Below are 12,100 nucleotides of genomic sequence, written 5' to 3'. Positions count from 1 at the left end.
TTTCAGTAAGAGCTGCAAGTATTCAGTCCTTGGGAAGTGAGCTAGGAGACCTGTGTGACCACTTGTATCTGAAAAACTTTAGAGATATTTTATTTGGGAGGTGACACAGAAGTCAACAGACCTGAGACCTAATACTAGTTCTCCTGGCTACCTGTAGTACAGGCAGGACACATACAGGTAAAGATGGTGAACAGCACAGACATCTGCTTTCTTCAACTGGTGTTACACTTGAAGCAGAAGAAATACTTGCAGTAATAAAAAGTTTGTCCTTTCAGTTTTGTCCTAATAGTTCTGAATGATGCCATGAGCTCTGTCATGAGGATATTTGACTTCTAGAAGATGGACTGAGATCTCCTTATCCATCTCTCATTATCCATAAAACCTTCTATTGCTCTAAGCAGGAGTTGCCTGCGCGTTTTTTGGGAGCGCTGCAATCCATTTTTTCCCCATCTTTTATGGATTTCCCCTCATGTTCCTCACTGCAATATTTGATCATATTATCTAAATCCAACTCAGGCACCAGTGATTGTGGAGAAAAGAAATGGCTACATAAATATAATTTTCTTTGTGTTTTGTTGTGTTTCAGGCTGCTATTTTGTCATTACCATTTAATTTCATTATACAATTCAAATCTGACACACTAGCCTGTGAGTTTCCACTGGAGTGTGTTAAAAGGGTATCTGATTTCCCTTCTGTTTCCCCTGCCTACTCTATAATTTTTCCACAGAAACAGAAAATTAGGAAACGAGTTTTTAGCACAAAGGCAGGGAGAAATCTAAAACATTTAATATGCCAAGGTTTCTTTGCTTATGTAAAGTCAGGCATGTTGCTGCCCATTGGCATGGGCTGGGGTCTGGAGCAGCTGCGATTCACCTGCTCAGCCCCCAGCCCCACACAGTAACTTACCCTGCACAGCCAGGGCTAAGATGTTGTGGTGGAAAGGTCACGGGAGAAAAAGGAGACCTTTTTTTTCCTAATCCGGGGTAAATTACCTTTCCAGTAAAATATTGGTACAACCTTCAGGGCGTCAGAGTTTAACCACATAGGTTAGGTTGTTCAGAATGCTGAAATGAAAGAAGCAATGACACACAATTGGTTCAAATAAGCACTTATTTTCTAAGAAGGATGAATAGTTCACCTCTGTTGGAGCCCAGCTGGAGTTCTGGACACTCCTGAAAATCAGAATTTTTCTGCTGAAAGATCAATCACAAGCCAAACCCAGGCATATTAAGCAAAAATGCCACTTTGTAAAGAACTGAAAAAGCAGGCTAGAATTTCAACAGCTCATGAATTAAATTTTTCTTTTGATAGGATCTTGGTCTTCAGCAGTTTTTCTTGGTGATTTTCCGTCTCAGACCTATCTTAGGGAGGACTGTAGTTGAGTGTGACAAGATGTATTCTGGCTACTTTCTAGAAAGAAGACCCCGAAAAAGTGTTAGCATGTGCACAAAACACAAAATTAAACTCTAAATTCTTCTACTGGCACCAAGTAACCTTTGTTCAAACATTATTTTTTTCTCAATGAGCTTTTGCTGTGTTAAGAAATGATTCCTTACCCTTTTTACTCTGAAGACTACTTGTCCAGAAAGGCATAGTATTTTTCAGTAATTTCAGATTGTTTGAGCTCTTCAGTATCTTTAATATGTTCTTTTGGTAGCAGGTAATGTGTAGGGGAGTCCCATTTTCTTATTTATTGAACAGTTATAAAATTTTGAATAATCCTTTTATAATACAAAAGGTTACAGCTCAGGGAGTTTCACAATCCTGTGTGTGGTGTTTATCTGTACCTAGACAGTCCCAGACCATCTGCCAGGATTGCTTTTCCTTGATTATGGATCAGAAAAATTATAGTGACAATGAATAAATATTTTCCATGATAAACCAGGAGGCAGATGACTCAAAAGACTAGTAATACCTAGAAAACAAGTCTTTGTCTGCCAGTTCACTGGTTCAAATTAATTCTGGTTCAAATGCAGATTGATCCATGATGGACCAGAAATCAGGCTAAACTAAGTTTTGGGGTACCTTATGGAATAAACTTAGTTGTATTATTTTGACTGTTGTGGCACTTCATAAGAATGTGTGGAAGAATGAGAAAAGAGCTAACAACCTCAGGACAGGCTAAAAATCAAGCTAAAGTAGATAAAACAATATGAGGAAGGATTATGTATACCTATCTCTGTCCATCATTTTCTCTCATCTATTCTTTAACTGAATGCATTAATGTGCTCGGTGACATGCAACTCACCATCAGATAAATACACACCAGGATTTCCCCCCACTTTGCAAATTATGGTGTTTTACTGAGTAAAAATAGATTTAGGTGTTTTTATTAGCTACTTTAGCAGGAAGGTTGTGAAAATAGTAGGACATGGTGTGTGGACTTTCCATTAGAGTGAGTTAAAGCTGCCCTTAGCCTGCGCTTGTCCTGGGAGATGGGCAGAACAGAATACAGTCCTACTGTGTGCACCCAAAAATGCTTTCACCTTGAGCTCTCCAAAACTTTGAGACCTACAGAAAGAAAAGAGCTGTGAATGTAGATGGCTGGAGTGGCAGTGTTGCTGCAGGAAGAAAGCTGTAGACTGGCCAAACAGGTGCCTGATATTACCTGATACTGTTGTACTTCAGGAATTAGATGTTGTGCATTGCTCTCCTTATCTCCTTTATTTTTACCCCTTTCTTTCCTCCCTTTAAGGTAATAAGATAATATTGTCAAGTCAATTGATTTGCTTGCCTAAGAGAAAGTCAAGGCAGAAAATTGAGTTTTGTTTTCCAGAGGTTTCTGAGATGTTCCAGCTAGTATTTTACTAGTGATTGCTTTAAATTTGAACCCAACCCTTGCTGCTGTCAATCTGTCGTTGACAGAACATCTAATTCTATGGCAGCAATATGATGCATCAAGAAAAGGACATAGTGGCCATGGAAAAATACCCACTGTTTGAGTGTCTGTCCTGGCACACATGGGAACCTGGCAACCAGGCTGAGACTGCATCTGCTGAGGACCATTAGGAAAGCAGCTGAAATACAAATGTAATTGAAGAGGCAGTGGGAAGTCAGCCCTTGAAAGTGGTTACGAAAATAATAACTATTTATACACTTAATGTATAAGCTGTCATCTGCATGTCTCAAATGGTTTTATAAACACCAATGAATTAAGTTTCAATGCACCCGTATGAGATATTTTACTCCCATTTTGCTCCCATAATTAATGTATATATAAATGCACAGGGAGATGAAGTGAGCTGGCACTGGGAGTGCTGAAGGTTTATGTGATACAGTATAAAAATTAGGCCTAATGGTTCCAGCTGTCTGCACCCCGGCCATTACACCCTTCAGTTTCCAAGGATATCAGTTAATATACTCAGGGCTTGTCAAATTGTTCAGCTGCCATCCTCATAAAGGATGGAAAGAAACAAGGGAAATTATTAGGATTTCTGTGCAACCATTACAGATTATATTCCCACTGATTAACTGAAAGCTAGGTAGGTGCGTTATTTTCTCCTGGTTACTTAAAGTGATGTTTCCCGATGCATGATGATCTCTCTTTTCCCATTAAAAACAGAGGCAGGGATACGCTCCTGAAATTGTTTAAAAACTGTGCAAAGGTTAGAGAAGATTGCTACAATGACCAGCAATATCAGCAGTGAGTATGGAAAGAAAAGACTCAGACTGAATATACTTCTTAAACATGCACTGGCTCCAATGGATTTTAGGTTTGGAATAGTTACAGAGAAGATGCATTATAGGATGTATCTAGCATGTATCTTTTTATCCTGATGTATCAGGATGTATCTTTTGATCTAGCAAACAGGACAGGTTCTTATTCTTTGAAAAAATTAATTCTTCGTAAAACCAAAATCAGCTGTCTTCCTGTGATCAAACTCTCATTTTCCTTTAATGATTGCTGTATGCATAAGGAAACTGTTATATCTTTCTGGTTTTGGTTTTTGGTTCAAAGCTCTGATTCAGTTACAGGTACTTTTCCTATCCTTTTGGATTATTTTGTAGAGAACACTGTGAAACAAGCTTAAATCAAGTTGGAGCAAATAATTGGCAAAAAAAAGCAAAAACTGTTGCTCTGTTTTTAATATTTTTTTTTAATTCAAGCTTCAAAAGATCTTTTTCATATTAGAGCAAGTTTAAAAAATTGGTAATTTTACAGAGAGAGAAATACGCTTTGCCTGTGGTTTACTTTGTTCCCTCTACTCTTTTTAAAGGTTTTGTTCTTTTTCACCTTACATGCTACAGTTCAGAGCTGCTGTCTCTCTGGAACAGCCCTTTGAAAGACAGGCCTGATGTGCCATGTCATTACTCTAGCATTCACTTTCCTGCTGTTTATTTGGTTTTAGGAGAGTATTCCCAGTTTTCATCACTGGGGAAGGAAGAGTGGCTGGAAATGACAGCAGGGGGTTTGATGGTATGGTTGGCAGCTCAGGAGCCATTAACAACAACAGCTCTGCATCTCACTGGCAGTTTTCATTTAATGTTTGATTCCGGACTTCAGTCCTGATCACATGGAGCCTGTCTTTAGCATGTAAATATTTAACACAACAAGCAGTGACTTCTATTTAAGAGGGATGAAGCCCAGCCTTCTCCAGCAGTACCTTTCTTTCTTTTTCCTTCTAGTAAGGAAGGGATGATGCCAGTAATTTTATTTTTTAATTTTATTTTGCTTCAGTTACATTTTCAAATTATTAGCTGCCCTACACTCTTAAAAGCTTGATGAAACCTAGACATATACATATATCTACTTCTAGAAATATGAAATGTCTTTTGGGGAAGATTATCAAAAGCACATAAAGGAATTCGGAACACAAATTATTGGGCTTTTGAAACCTTTCATTCCTGGTTTTAATTCTTTTTAGCTATAGATCTGATGGTGTTATACAAGGCAGTACTTTTGTTTCCATTTCTTCACAGCTTGGCAGGCTGGCCACTGAGAGAGCTGTCAGTCAGCTTTCAGAAGGCACATACAGCAGACTTGTTAGTGTGTTTGAAACTGAGTCTCATCCCAGATCTTTCCAATATTAATCTTTTTACACCCCTTGAATCACTCATGTCATTGAATACCTTCCTTGACTTTTTCCTTCTTCAGCTATGAGGGCCACTGTCATGGGTGTAAGGTTTTAAAAATAAGCTCTTAGCTGCTGTTTTAAGTGATGCATTGGTAAGCAGGATTTACTTGATAAGATATAGCCTCATTACATGTTTAACTGGACAGAAAAGTTGCACTGGCCTCACATCATTCTTCTTTGAATACCTCCCATGCAGATCCCTCAGTTACCATATCTATATTTCTATCTGCTTCTCCATGCTAAAATATTCTCCCATAGCCAGTTGTGTTACTTGGTGGAAAAATTATCTTTCAGGGAGAATCCAGGGTATGGACAGTGAAAGGACTTCAAAGTTAGCTTAGCTTCATCACCTCTGCAAACTGGACTAGTTCTGAATGAAGGTAGTCCTGTTTGCTCTCTAGGTAAGTAGCACTGCAGCATTGCTTGAACATACTCCTTCAGTCAACTAAATTAGCCTGCGTCACAGGTTTCCACATATATACCAAGGGATTGTTTTTTTTTTCCAGGGAAGGCTCCTATTTAACTGTATGTTAGTAAAATACACCTTCAGCAACAGGGATAAATAATGCCCAGCACTACCTGCAGGGTAATTAGACTTTATATGATACAGTGCATAAACTAGTTCTCTAATTAGTAAATTTCATACACACGATTGGAAGTATAACGTGAACTTGAAAAAGAAACTAATTAAACAAATCCTTCGTGTGGCTGGAGCTTGATGGGAAGTTTTTTCTCCTGCTCAGAGTGGCCAGTCTATGCTTCATGTCTTCTTGGTTTTCTGCATGGCTGTGTGGGATGAGATCACAGCCTTGGATCTCGTTTGTCATACAATTTCTCTGCTAAGGAAAGAACCTGGAGCATTAACAATGTCTTTGAGTTCACCTGCTCTCTTAATCTTGTTTTTTGTTGGTTTTTTTTTTTTTGAGTTGTGCCTGTGTGTATTTTATTAGATGTTTAAGGTTGTTAGGGAAGTTTGCAGAAATGTTTTATGGTGTGTAGGAGTAAGAGGGGATAGATACTCCATGGATGTGGCTGTGCCTACCACTGCACAGTCAAATTTTTGCAGGTTATAAGATCTCTTCTGGTCTTAAATTTCTACTGTCCCAGTATCTTTTTAATTGACCTGGAAAGGTTTTCACATGTTAATGTACCATAGAAAGCTGTTTTTGAAAGTAGAGTTTTTAAAGAGGTTTCAAAAGAGTCTGAGAGGGAGAAAACAAACAGAAAAGGGAATGTGAATGCTAAAATATACAGATAAGACAATTTTAGATAGTAGGTACAAGGCTTTCTGAGATGCCATGATACAGGGAATGCTGTGTTAAAATAAACTGCCCAGGGTAATAAAGAAAACATCCATTTTCAATTCATTGTAGCAACTGGACTTAGGAAGTGAAGTAATTGAAGTGAGACACCATTAGCCAGAAGGGAAAGCATAAATCACTAGCTGGAGGGAAATGAAATGACAAATAGATGGCAGTGCTGGGGAATACACACTAGTACAGCTTAAAATGACAACCATAACAACAAAACATAAAATCTATAGCTATTTTACAGAGCCAGATTTGTGGGTGGAGAGAAACAAAATATCCTGGCTTACTTATTTTTAATAATTTGGACGGTTGATTTCTGCCTACATGCTTGCTACTTTTATTTTGCTAGTGATTACTCACAATTGTGGACAGATCATGGAGAACATATTTGGAAATTATCTTCTGACGTCAGTGAAGTTTCTAGGATTTGATAGGCAATGTGTATACCTACATAAAACCAGTACTTCCTATATATCTAATAATTTCATTGTTTTGAAGATAGTGGCTGTTTTGTAGTCAGTTTGATTGTTGTGTGCTCCAGCCTTATACCTCTTCTTCAAGCTGAAACTCTTTTTCATGGAAACTGGATTCCAGACTTTTTAACTGTTTTTAATCTGAAATTATTTCAGTTTAGACTGCAAAATGCCTTCTGTGAAAGGGAAATGTGACACAACAGAAGGCAAACTTCTTGAAGGTAATTCTTACCTACAGACTGCAGTGTTGACATTACAGAATATAAATCTGTAAATGTGTAAATCTGTCACAGTTGTTTCATAAAAAAAAAAAAAAGAAAAAGAAAAAAAGTGCAACAAACAAACAATCCCAAACCCAACAATATCCATACATTTAAAGACTATTGAAATATGGAAAGACTGAACTGACACAGCAGAACTCTTTCAAGTGAAAGATTTTTCTATGACATGTTTTAAACACAATTGCACATAAAAGTGCAAACCTTTTGCCTCCTTCACAGAAGCCTGCATAAAGCATTTAGCATCTGCTTCAACATCCTTTACTGTGCAGATTCTCCTGAATCTCAGGTGAATATCCCTTTTCATTCACAGCCAGCAGTCTGGCTGGGGAAACCAGCTCATCTATGCTTTGGACCTCTGACTTCTGCTGTAACTATTCAATCTGTCTTTCTGTTTCTGTATGTGACATTTTCTGCCCTTTCATTCATTCCAAATAGGCTTTCTCTTTAACCTTGTGGTACCAAAACATTTCATTGTATTTGAAAGTAATGGCATTTGGTAATTGGTGATGCACTAAGTGGCAAAGGGCACCTCCTGTAATTTACTTGAATGCTGTCTGTATGAAAGCTGAAATAATTTGATTCTTCAGCAAAGGGGTATGAGCATACTAACAGTATCTTCTGAACCATTAGTGTAAGGAGGCTGATAGCCAGCTGTCTCGGCTCTGCACTTTCCCTTTTACTGCTTTAGTTAAAATTAATAATCAACACCTATTGATAAGGAGGATAAGGATTATTCATACCGAATATTTTTGTTGTCTAGGTTATATAGTGACATTACTGTAACTCTACATTTCAATAACCAAAAATGGTCAGGAGCATTTAGGGTTATGAATAATTTTCTGTCTATATATTTGAAAGTTCAAAACATTTCCTACGATAAAATAGTAGTTTCCTGAGCAATCCTGAATATTATCTGTATGCACACATGCCAGAGAAAGAAAATGAAGTGTAAATATACATTCGTTTGTAAATACAAAACAGCATATGTACAAGTTTCGCTGTGGATGTGAGCCATGGGGCTGTGTACAGGGCTGTTAGTTGAAAATTAAAAAGTGTATAATGCTTGAACAAAACAATTGAAAGATATGATTTACCATATGACTTTATATGAATTGAATAGTGTGTCTTCAGATTTTCCTTCTTCAAAATGGAAATGATGAATTAATTCCGTGGAGTATTTTGAGGTCTTTAAATACATGTTCCAGGCAAGGAGGGACAGACAGAACAGGGAGTCTTGCTACCTTCTATTATTTTCTTCTGTTGATATAAAAATGTAAAGACTTGTTTTGATCAAGTCCATTGTATTTAAGTTAGTCTTGTTCATCTTAGGAGGCATTATTATATAATAATTATTAAAAAATTAGTTAAGTATATCTTTTTTATTAAGTTACATATGGGAATTACTTCCCTAAAGAGAAAAAGAAGGGAGTAGGGATAGAGGTGTATGTACCTGATGTGAATTGCATAATGATATGGCTGAGAACCCTCACCAGAAATAGAAAAGCTTTCTAGATATATATTTTGATATGTAGAGCATTTTTTTTTGCCTAATATTTCTCATTCAGATCAATTCTTACTCATTTACATGTCATTATACAATGCTGATGGTGTGCTTAGTGACAAGAATCACATAAGTCTTCAGGTTCAGCAACAGTTCAGCCACACAGATAGATGTTCGTTCATTCTTAATGGCATTAGTTTGGGTGACATTTGGCTTTTAGTGCACATTATTCATGCTCAATTATGGTGGAATAGATAAAAAGTTGAAAGACACAGTCACATCTGTGTTCCTGAATGAAAAGTCATTGTGACATGTTCATAGAGACTAAAGTGTCATCCAAGTGAATTAATTATAACAACCTGTTTTTCAATTCAACCTGGCAATTATTTCCTTTTCAGAAGAGTCAGCTTTGATTTCGTTTACAGATTTTGTACAGACTTTGCAACGGACCCATAACCATGTTACCAATTCATTGCCTCTTCAAGGCTATAGGGAGACAGCTGTGCAACTGAAGAGGTTACAGCAGCATCGAGCCTGTGGAGGGTATGGGGTGGTCTCCATTCTCTGCCATTGCCTGAGAGCATCAGGGCAAGTCCATCTATCTGAGGCATGGATAAAATTTCTGAATATCGGTAATGAATGAAGGATCCCAAATTACTTGGGTTCTATCTTTCCATTTCTGAAATCTTAATCTGTCTGCCCATAGTGCATAAGATTTAATGTGTGGTAAGTGTTTAATTGTTTTTCATAAAGCATTTTGATCCATTCATGTTGGAGTCTGGGCAAAAGAAGCTGAACTTGGCTCATGTCTGTCAATGTGGATGTATGGAAATAGTAATGATTTTTTATTAGACTGAAGTTCCTTTTTTAACTCGTAACAATGTCTTGTAGTGTTTGTTGCTGTGAGAGTTGTCTTCAAACTGCAGCTGAATTTTGCACATGGTGTCAGGGTGCCTTTATCCTCAGGTCCGTTAGAATTGCACACTACTGTGCTAAAACTTCTCTGGCCTCCAGATCACGACTTTAAACAACTCTCTCCTTTTGGACATTTTAAGGGTAATATCAACTATATTTTTTCCTTCTATAAACCTAAATTTAGTGAGATATAACAGTCATTAACACACTTTTCCACTAGTGGGATATCTCCAAATAAATCCTACAAAAAGCCAGTACTAAACATTGACCTACTCAAGACAAATTTAGATCACTAAAAACAGGATCTGGATTTACATCTCATTACAACAAGTCTGAAGCTGGCACTTATATTTTTTTAATGTCCAGCATATTTTAGGTAATGGTGATCTTAAATCAAATGTTGAATAGATGTATGCACACAGGTATATGTGTATGAAACTATATAATTTCTATCAAAAGGTATTTAATTGCATTTTTCAAGAGGAATGGAGAAGTGCAGGTTGAGGGAGGAATTTTTTTAATTGAAATGTTGGGTGTCTTACAGTTGATCAATAAATGAATTCATCATGATAGTGCTGCTTCCAGAGAAACTTAGAAAGTTATTACCTAGAAGCAAAATGAAGATCAATTATCTCCTGCACAAGTGCAGTGCACCTAACGAATGACAACTGCATGCAATGGAAATAGTGGCAAAGATAGTTTTTTCCCCTGTAGTATATCAGTCATAGTAATCAGCTGCTTCATTATGTGTCCTAAGAGAGGAATTAAGAGGAGAAAGTGCTTTGAATACAAGGAGAGATGTTGGCTTGCCACCGTATGTCCCTTTTGTATATGATGTTGAAGTATCTTTACAAAAGGTAGATCTTTCTCTGTGCCATGTGCCACCAAGAGCAATCTCGAAGCAAAGTAGGTCTCTTACTAGCTAGTTCCTAACACAGGGTAGACTTTCTCTGATGGCTCAGCTGAAAGCTGTGTCTTGGGTTTGCTTAATCAGCAAACACTGCTAATTGCCAGCAGTAGCAAACCATGGGGAGATTCAGAGCCCTCCCTTCAGCACTGCAAGAGAAGAAATTATTTTTACAGGTGAAGGAACAGCATGAAACGCTGCAGAAGTAACTCCTTTAATGATTTATGAATCTAATTATTATTGTTATTAATGATGATACCATGCTTAGAGTCATTAGTACAAATCTTAAACAAATGCAGGGCAAGGGCTTTTTTTATAGTCTAGAATTACACAGTCAAAGGGATATTCATAACTAGAAAGCTACATTATAATAATATGCATTATAATTGTTATATCAGTTAATTCTGCTGAATTTGTCTCATTTCAGGATTTGTTTATAAGTCTTAATTAGCCACTGTGGAATTGAAAGCAAATAAGAGATAACCAAAAACAAAATAAAAGGTTTAGATAAAATCTGTTAAATTATGAAAATGAATTCTGTCACTTATCAAGAATAGTAATTTATTGGCTTTAGGTCTTACCACAGCCATAGTACAAAAGAACATTTTAGTTCTGGTTTTCAATATTCAGAGAAAGTTGGCTTTGTATTTATGTGGAAGCAAGGACCGAGGAATGCAGATTCTTATGGAGATGCCATCAATATATATAAGCCAAGAAAGCTATAAATTTGGCAATGTCCTACATCCTACGAAATTAGATGGGCAAGTGCCTTCAAAAATATCTGGATACCACCACACACCCCGCTCCTCATATCCGGTGGAAACAAGTCTAAGAGAAAACCTGAAAGCATCTTGGGAACTCAGAGAATAAGTGAGAGGCCTAGAGATCCCCCATGTTCTTTGATTCTGAAATGCCTCGGCTGTCCTGTAGATTAGCCTATAATGTGTTACAAAAAGGCCCTGTAGCCGTAAAATAATGTTTCTTCTGCTATCTCCTATTATAAATACTCATAGTTAGGAATCACTCTGTGCACGTACCGAGCCTCGTGTTCTGTTTTTTTCTCCCTGTCCTTGGTATTGAGTTACTGAATTTCAGCAGTAGTGGCTGTAGCTGTGATATTAAGGGAGCTTCAGGAATGAAACTTCTCCAACATCTCCCCTTCACGTTGAATAGAGCAGATAAAACACACTCCTGTGCTAGCTGTGCAGAAGGGGCAGCTTTAGCTCCAACAGCCACCCTAGAAAATCTCTGCTTGCATTCAGGATAAGTGGCAAGGATTCACTGACTCACAGGCCAGCATGGTCTAGTCTGCATCTTTGTATGCAGAATATTTACTGGAAAAAACAGATTATAGATTTTCTGAAACCATCTTGCCTCATTTTAGAGACTCCAAGTGACAGTGCTGCTGCCTCGGGAACTTACTGATGTTTAAGTGGCACTGTCACAAGGAAACTTGACCTTTTCCATATGTGACTGTCAAACTGCACCTTCTAAATGACTCTGACCTGTGTGGCCTTCCTGGGTAGCCAGGCAGAGAAGCTGCCTCCTCTCAAACACCTCTTCACTGTCTAAACACATAAGAAAGTGATCAAATTGCTCCTCAGCTTTCTTCTTGGGTAATGAAACACCTTGAATCCT

The sequence above is a fragment of the Chiroxiphia lanceolata genome, chromosome 6 (genome assembly GCF_009829145.1).
Source record: "Chiroxiphia lanceolata isolate bChiLan1 chromosome 6, bChiLan1.pri, whole genome shotgun sequence".
Taxonomy (NCBI): domain Eukaryota; kingdom Metazoa; phylum Chordata; class Aves; order Passeriformes; family Pipridae; genus Chiroxiphia; species Chiroxiphia lanceolata.
This window is presented reverse-complemented; position numbering follows the sequence as displayed.